Consider the following 9,081-nt stretch of genomic DNA (forward strand, 5'->3'; position numbering starts at 1 on the left):
TCGGGTCATGATCTCACAGTCTGTGAGTTGAAGTCCCGCATCAGGCTCTGTGCTGACAGTTCAGAGCCTGGAGCCCGCTTTGGATTCTGTGTCTACCTCTCTCTGCCCCTGCCCCGCTCATGCTCTGTCTCTCAAAAATATAATAAACATTTTTTTTAATTTTTAGAAAAATTTTAATTAAGTTAAATAGAATAAGATTAAAAATTTGGTTCCTCATCTGCCTATGTGGCTTGTGGCTACCCCATTGAGCAGTGCAAAAAAGCATTCCATCATCACAGAAAGTTCTATTGGACAGCTCTGCCCTAGCACATACACTTCTGAGCATGGGCACAGAAGTTGGGCAGACCTGTGGCCATTTACTCCAAAACCCTGGGCAACACGCTTAATTTCCTGAAGCCTCCCCCTGTTTCTTCCTCTGTAACAGTAGCTATCTCAGAGGATCATGAGGTCCAAAAAAGAGAATCCAGGTACCTGCTCCAGCATAGCATCTGACAATAGGAAGAGTTGATACATAGAAGCTATTGACTCTTGGAGTAAGAGAGTAGAGCCTGGTGAAGCAGAAAGATTCGGGATAAAGGAGACTGAGTTCTAGCCCCAACTCCATCACTACCTGTAAGCCATACACGAAGGCTGTGACCCATACAGCCTAAATTAAATTTTTTTAAAATATGTATTTACTTTAGAGAGAGAGACAGAGTATGAGCAGGGTAGAGGCAGAGAGAGGGAGACACAGAATCTGAAACAGGCTCCAGGCTCTGAGCTGTCTGCACAGAGCCCGACGCAGGGCTCGAACTCACAAACTGAGATCATGACCTGAGCCAAAGTTGGACACCTAACTGACTAAGCCACCTAGGCGCCCCATACGGCCTCAACTTAAAAGAATGGATCAGAAAAAGTCTAAATGAAATGGAAAATCCAGCACGGATTTTTCTATGGAGCCTAGGACCCAGCATCCAACTGCCTGCTGAGCAGCTCCAGGAAGATGCCTTACACGGGGTCCTTAGAATGAAGAATCCCAGATGGGATAGGGCGTCCTCCACCCCAAACCCACCTGCTCCTCCTGTACTCCCTAGTTCAGGAGTCGCACATGGTGCTCCTTCTTTCCAGGAAGCTAGAAACTATACTTGCTCTGTCTCCTCAATTTATAATCCTATGATGTAAAATTATTACCACCATTTTACAGACAAGGAAACTAAGGTCTTGCTACATAGTGGTAGAATCAGGTTCCAGAGTCTGTGCTCTTTTCTTTCTTTCTTTTCTTTTAAGGAATGGGGAACTTCGAGTGCCCAATGGGGGACTCGAACTCATGACCCTAAGATCGGGAGTCAGATGCTCTATCAACTGAGCCAGTCAGGGGCCCCCTAGAGTCTGTGCTCCTGAGCACACCAATAAAACGCTTTGACATTACGTCTTCAGATCTGGACCCATGGCCAGCACCCTATTCTGGAAACCAAGGCCTCCTACAGGGCTCAGAGATACAGTCCTCTCACTGGTCCTCAGTCCCCACCCCCCATGCCCAACCACAGTCCTGTATATAAGCTGAATATCTGGTGACATCATTTTCCTGATAAGAGTCCCTCATCATCTTGTTCACCAATGGGTCCCCAGAGTCTGGCGCTTAATGAATGTACCAATACTTGATTGAATGTATGAATCTTTTGAAACAGTCCAGTCTAAGAGACTATTGGGATTATGTGATTGAAATGGTTTTGAAGCACCCAGGACTCTGAACAGGGCAATCTGGGTGGGACCTCAGAGATGATGTGATGGACGAGTAATTATAACTCGGAAGGCACAACAAATTATACAGTATCCATTCTGAGAAAGAATGGGCCAAAGAGGATAAGAGAGAGGGACTGGTGTGCAGGGGGTAGAGGAAATGAATTCAAAGAACAGAAACGTGACACTGTGCCTCCTGGAAGGAAGGTGTGCCAAGCAGTCCCCAGGGAATGATGAAATTGATTCACTGGACTGTTTCATTGCCACTGCCATTGGTACAATGGACTCTAGACTTTGGTCTCCAGAATTTGGCTTAATGTCTGCCAGGGCCAGGGTGGCAGTCACCTCTGGGTGTCCTCAACAAACCTAGTTTCTGCTTCTGGGAACTGCGGAGCAGACCCTGACACATGGGATATGTTCAAGTGCTGTATCCCTTCCCCACCCGCACTGCCTCCACGAGACCTTCCTAGGCAGCCAGCCTAACCCTCCCTGGAAGGCATTTCAAGTTTGTGAGTCCTCAGACAGGTCATTTCATTACTGTGGGGCCTCACAATCCTCTTTGGAAGATTGGGGTTGAACTAGATGCCTCCTAGAGGTCACGTCATCTCAGTGTTTGGGGCCTGGTGTCCACGGAGCATAGCCATGGCCCCTCGCGCACTCTATCCCATGGTGTTTCATTCCTACTCCTAGTCAGAAACAGACTCTTAGGCTGAGAACTTGCCAAGAAATACAGACCCTCGCCCAACGAAGGCTCAAGGACGAGCCCTTCTCAGCATTTGCTCAGACACGATCAGAGACAGGGCCTGGGGTGGGCACTGAGCTGGGTGGGCATCAGGACGACCTGGGTTCGGGCCAGCCTCAGCCCTGCCACTGACTTTCAGGGGATTTCAGGTATTTCTCTACACTCTACTGTCTTCACCCATAAAATGGACATTAAACACTTGGACACTAGGTCGGCAATTCCCAACCTAGGGTCCCCAGAGACTTCCAAAGGGGAACAAGATATTTAAATTGGAGAAATCTGGTGGACAGCACCACCTATGCAAACTCAGCACCAATAATGGACCAAACCGGCATTCTGTGCCTTCTGATATGATGCAATGGGAATATCACGCATGCAGTATTCTTGCCCCCAGACATGTTTCATCCAGTTCTAACCATGAGACAGTCGGATCCAAATTAAAGGCTAGTATCTAGAACAAGTGACAATGATTCCTCAAAAATGTCACTGTCATGAGAGAAAGAAAAGGCAGAGGATAACCAGTTGACCTGATGTACGCCTCTTGTTAAGATTCTAGATTAAAAAGGGGCGCCTGGGTGGCTCCGTCAGTTAAGCGGCCGACTTCGGCTCAGGTCATGATCTCGCAGTTTGCGGATTTGAGCCACACGTCGGGCTCTGTGCTGGCAGCTGGAGCCTGGAGTCTGCTTTCGGACTGTGTGTCCCCCTCTCTCTCTGCCCCTCCCATGCTCATGCTCTGTCTCTGTCTCTCAATAATAAATAAACGTTAAAAAATTTTTTTAAAAAAAGATTCTAGATTAAAAAGAACACGGAGAGAGTTTAATATGGAATATATATTAGGCAATATTGCATCAATTTAAATTTATTGAGTGTGATAATAGTGATAATAGAGGAGACCGTCCTTGCTTTTGTGAGATAATAGCTCATCTGGTCAGAGGAAATCGTCAGCAAACTTGCAACTAACTTCCTGTAAGAGAGAGGGAAAGAAAACAAATGTGGCAAAATGTCAGTGGTTGACGAATCTAGGTGAAACGTTCATAGGTGCTCATTGTATTCCTCTTCTAATTTTTCAGTAGGTTGACATTTTCTAAAAAAAAAAAAAAAAAAAAAAAAAAAAGGTGAGAGGGAAAAAAGCTTAACAGAAATTGCACCCAGGATATGGTTGCTTTGAGTTGATCACTAAGAAGCAGAGCAAACATTTGAGCTTTTACCGCATGCCACACACTGTCAAGAGCTTTATGTGAATTATTTCACTTACTCCTCATATCATTCTTATGAGGAGGGACTATTAATAGAAAAGAAGATCCTAGGGCACAGAGGGGTGAAGTAATTTGCTCACGGTCACACAGCTAGGAAGCAGCTGATCCAAGAAATAGTGGCTTTAGGCCTGTTCCCTTTTATTTTTTAATGTTTATTTCTGAGAGAGGGAGAGAGAGAGAAACACACAAGCGGAGGAGGGGAAGAAAGAGAGAGGGAGACACAGAATTCAAAGCAGGCTCCAGGCTCCGAACTGTCGGCACAGAGCCCAATGCAGGGCGCAGGGCTCCGACTCACAGACCGTGAGATCATGACCCAAGCCGAAGTCGGGCGCTTAACCGACGGAGCCACCCAGGCACCGCAGGCCTGTTCCCTTTACTACCTTCTCCTAAATTAAGTCTCTCAAAACATGGATTCTCCAGGATGAAAATAATAAAGTTCTGGGAGAAGAAAAAAGGATCAGTGATTGTCAGAGGTTAGTGGGGAGGCGGGAACGAATGGGCAGAGCACAAAGGATTTTTAGGGCAGTGAAAATACTCTGTATGATACTATATTAGTGGATACATGTCCTTATGCATTTGTCAAAACTCATAGAATGTGCACACTGAGAGTGAGCTCCGATGTGAGCTAGGGACTTCGGGTGACTGTGATGTGTCTGTGGGGTGCATCAGTTGTAACGAGTGGACCTCTCTAGCGGGGGAAGCTGACAGTGGAAGAGGCTGTGCAGTGTGGGGCCAGGGACGGTACAGGAATGCTGTGCTTTCTGCTCAGCTTTGCTATGAATCTAAAACTGCTCTAAAAAATACTGTTTTAAAAACACAGCTACTGGGGCGCCTGGGTGGCTCAGTCGGTTGGGCGTCCGACTTCGGCTCAAGTCATGATCTCGCACTCCGTGAGTTCAAGCCCCGCATCGGGCTCTGTGCTGACAGCTCAGAGCCTGGAGCCTGTTTCAGATTCTGTGTCTCCCTCTCTCTCTGGCCCTCCCCCTGTTCATGTTCTGTCTCTCTCTATCTCAAAAATAAATAAATGTTAAAAAAAAAAAAAAAAAACACAGCTACTAGGGCGCCTGGATGGCTGTTAGTTGAAGCATCTGACTTCGGCTCAGGTCATGATCTCACGGTTCGTGAGTTCGAGCCCCGCGTCGGGCTCTGTGCTGACAGCTCAGAGCCTGGAGCCTGCTTTGGATTCTGGGTCTCCCTCTCCCTCTGCCCCTCCCTTGCTTATGCTTTGTCTCTCGCTCGCTCTCAAAAATAAACATTAAAAATTTTTTTACATAAAAATAAAATAAATAAATAAATCTACACTCTCCTAGATTCCAGACACAATTCAGGTCTGCCCACACAACTCACATGAGATTTGAAAGTGGAAGGATGGTGGGGGCTAAACGTCTAACTACCTCTCCTTTGGTTGGCAAGTCTGCTTTTACCTCAATGGTGTCAGCAAAACTCAAGGGTCCAGGTGCTGGCTTGGTGGGTGTTGAGAGGAAGGACGTGGGCACCCAGTGTGCCTGGATCATGTCAGGCACACCGTGCTTCTGGAGCTGCTGGAAGAGGGTTTCACGACTGGGGTGTCTTCTGAATGCATTGTTGGCAGTGCCTTCTGATTGCAGAAGACACAGCCGCTCTCTTGGTGGCCCAGTTCCTCAGTGTGACTTACGGGGACGCTCCGAAAAGCTCAACCTAGAGCCTCGACTTTCACAGTGATTCTGTAAGTCAGGTAATATCCAGTCAGAAAGCCCCTCCTCTTTATTTATTTCTTTTTTTAATGTTTATTTATTTTTGAGAGACAGAGACAGAGACAGAGTGGAGCAGGGGAGGGGCAGACAGAGGCGGACACAGAATCCGAAGCAGGCTCCAGGCTCTGAGCTGTCAGCACAGAGCTCAAGGTGGGGCTCAGACCCACGAACCGTGGGGTCATGACCTGAGCCAAAGTCGGACGCTTAACTGACTAAGCCATGCGGGCACCCCTCACCCCCTCTTCTTTAAGATGGCTAGAATGGTTCTCTTCTCCTCAGGTCAATCCTGACTGATAGAACTAACACCATGCTAGATGCATCAAGTTCTGAATAAACATGTCAGTCAAATGAAAAGCATATCCTTGGCACCCATTCTTTTCCAGGGGCTTTAGCAAGCACTCGGGGACACACAGAGGGCCCTTGGCCTCAAGGAATTTGCTGCCCAGCAGAGATGCCCAGCAGAAAAAAAAAAAAAAAAGGAATACAGGAATTCAGAAAAGGGGAAAAGTAACAATAGCTCGAGGACGTCCGCAGTTTTGCCATCAGCATCCATTCACCTGTCTCCCGGTAAGCATGCCTCTGTTTCCCTCTACAGGAGCGTGGAGCCCATCCATCTGCATATCCAAGGATTCAAATGATTTAGGTCTAAGCTAAGCCATGGACTCTGGCCCTCTGGACATAAGACTGTTTCAGGAATGGGCACCTGACCCATGTCAAGCCGATCAGGGACAACGTGTCTCGATTTCAGGACTAAATTTGGGCTTTGGAGAAATTAAGACTCGTTTTTTTTTTTCAACGTTTTTATTTATTTTTGGGACAGAGAGAGACAGAGCATGAATGGGGGAGGGGCAGAGAGAGAGGGAGACACAGAATCGGAAGCAGGCTCCAGGCTCCGAGCCATCAGCCCAGAGCCCGACGCGGGGCTCGAACTCATGGACCGTGAGTTAGTGACCTGGCTGAAGTGGGACGCTTAACCGACTGCGCCACCCAGGCGCCCCAAGACTCGTTCTTTCACCATGCCTGAAACTTGGAAGAATGTTAGAGCTGGAACTACCATGTGGTGCCTGACATTTCAGCTTTCATAAAAGAAGGCAGAGCCAAGATTTAGGCAAAAGGAAAATACTGACATTAGTTGAGCTATTAGTTAACCTTCCCGTAAATAAGATCACCTGGCCTTTTGGGTTACGAACCAAAACTTCCATTTTTTTTTTTTTTTTCATAAGCCTGTTTGGGATGGAATTTCTTACCACACGCAACCACAAGTGTCCTCACTGATTCGGAAGGTGTTCTGGAGGCAACAGAAGGAATGAGACCCTGAATGACTGATGGAATCCAGAAAAGAGAAGAGGTGGGAGGACATTCCAGGCAGAGAAACCGTCCATGGAAGCCCATGGAATGGGGTTCCCATTAGTTCTTGAAGACCCAGCATCAACTCTCGGCTCTACTGGCTGGTAGCCTTCTAACCCTTACTCTCTCTCCAAGCCACAGTGGCCTCTGGAATCAAATGAGCTTAAAGGCATCAACTTCCCAGGGCTGTGGAGATAAAGGTCACGGTGCCTGGTGCAAAGTAGACTCTCAGCACATGACTGCTGAACAAACTGATCATTTTGGCCAGAGAGGAGATTGGAACAGAAAAGTCATATGTGATAAGGTGTGCAAGGGCAAGAAGGTTTGTCTATTGACCTCTGCTAGGAGCTTTGATACTTATCTCCAGTCCTCATGACAACCCCATAAGGCACTGCCATACTATTTCCAGATAAGGAAACTGCGTCTCTGAGAAGTAAGCTAGTTTGTCCAAAATCACATAGCTGACAAGCCCAGGAGCTATAATCCAGTCTGACTCCACACCCATGCCTTTCCCCCCCTAGTAACTGCTGCCTGTGGACAGGGTCTGAGACCCCCAGGGGCCTCCAGTACCAGCCAAACAGAGTGGCCTTTCCTCGGCAAGTAAGAGCAAGCTGCCCAGCCTGGGCAAATACGGGAAGGAGTGTTTCCATCCAATAGTAGTTGATTCACAGGTGGACCGAAAGGCCAAGCGTGGCAGAGAGAAGACATTCCAACCAGCCAGCTCTCCAGGGGTGGTGTGGACTCTAGCTTGGGAAGAGTATAGAGGGAACCCAGAACTTGGGGAAGGGATGATCTGAGCTACCCAGAGGCCTGGGTCCCTGCGACCAGCTGCATTCTGGGAATCATGCCATCCCCAGAGGGCCCTGCTGGCTGGCTTTAGGGAGAGGCCAGGAGGAAGTGCAGATTGGGGCCCAAGAGCACCCCCGCCCAGTGCCAGTGCCCAAGAGGAAGATTTGCATCTGTCTGGGAGGAGGTTGTTTGTATTTTTTCCCTCTCTCTCTAGCCCTCCCCCCCCCCCCCCCCCCCCCGCCGCCCAACAACTGGTAAAACCTGCAGGGCTGATGCCCAGCCTGGGTCCCTTCCTCTGACTCAGTGGCAGGAAAGGGGAGTGTCCCAGAGAGCCACCCACATCCCTAGCTGGCAGCCTGGCCCCCAGGGTCTCTGTGTCCACCAACTTCCCCCGGGCACACTTGTTCTTCTCGGCTTCCCCTCAAGATACAAAGGCCTCCAGGCACAAACGAGCCCAAACAATCGGCTCCCTCAGGCCTCCCGAAATCAGGAAGGAGGGTGTTAGCAGGCCCTGACCGTCCTCAGCACTTTAGCTGTTGCCCATTTCATCTGCCCTGGCTCGCCGGATTCCTACATCTACTCTTGAGGTTGGTAACACACCCATTTTACAGAGGAGTAAACTGAGGCCAAGAAAGGGAGAAGGATTTGCCTAAGGTCACAGAGCTAACAAATGGTGACCAGAATCCAAATCTTTTGACTCCCAGCCTAAAGGGTCATATCCAGCAAAGGTACACATACCGAGGATGCTGCCCTGCTCACCAATATGAAAGCTTGTATACTTGCCACCCCACCCCCACCGTCTCTGGAAGTTCCTTGGGTGTCAGGTAGGTGCGCACGGCCAGTCTGCCGATGTTTCTTCTGCTGACCCCCTGGCTGATGTCTGCTGGGTACTGGGCAACTGAGGCAGGGACCTCATCTCTCTCACTGTCTGGGGTACCCCACGAGATCCCTGCTTCTCTACGAAGGCTGTGATGCCTGGAGCTGGCCGAGGCGACAGGCCCTCAGTCCTCACCAGCAGAAAACGGTTCTTTGCTCTGAGCCAAAATAGGCAGAAGGCCCCTCTCTCTGACTCATGTCCCAGTTTGCAGCCTGGACCCCAAAGAACCCTCTTAGCTGTTCCCCGCAGCCCTCTCTCTATGGAGAGTAAGGGGTCAGTGTTTCTTGTCAGCTTGTCCCCATTCACTCACTGACAGTAACAGCCCCTACTCAGGTTATGATTCCAGGACAACCACCTCCTTCGCCATCATGACCACGCTCCCTGTGAAGATCCCGGTCCCACACACCCACATCCGGGTCCCGAGGAGACTATGTCCAACCCCCTCTTAGTATACTCCATCCCCCTGGTTGTCACCGGTTAAGGGATGGGTACACGACCAAAGTCAGACCAATCAGAGCCAGTGAAACTCAGTTCCAGCATTTTGAGCTCTCAGCAAAGCAGACTGGTTCTTTGCCCTGGGGGGAGAAGACTTAAAGCTTCTGCAGGCATCTTGCCCCC

At 49.1% G+C, this 9,081-nt stretch overlaps 1 long non-coding RNA gene across 1 annotated transcript; it reads right to left on the reverse strand.

Annotated features, from left to right (window-relative positions):
* Positions 1-3,304: 3,304 nt before the first annotated feature.
* On the reverse strand, positions 3,305-5,286 carry LOC122493551. Its single transcript, XR_006299919.1, has 2 exons — positions 5,142-5,286; positions 3,305-3,545 (listed from the first exon to the last, which is right to left on the reverse strand). It is a non-coding gene; the product is annotated as an uncharacterized LOC122493551 (long non-coding RNA).
* Positions 5,287-9,081: the final 3,795 nt, after the last annotated feature.

The sequence above is a fragment of the Prionailurus bengalensis genome, chromosome D2 (genome assembly GCF_016509475.1).
Source record: "Prionailurus bengalensis isolate Pbe53 chromosome D2, Fcat_Pben_1.1_paternal_pri, whole genome shotgun sequence".
In the NCBI taxonomy this organism is placed as follows: domain Eukaryota; kingdom Metazoa; phylum Chordata; class Mammalia; order Carnivora; family Felidae; genus Prionailurus; species Prionailurus bengalensis.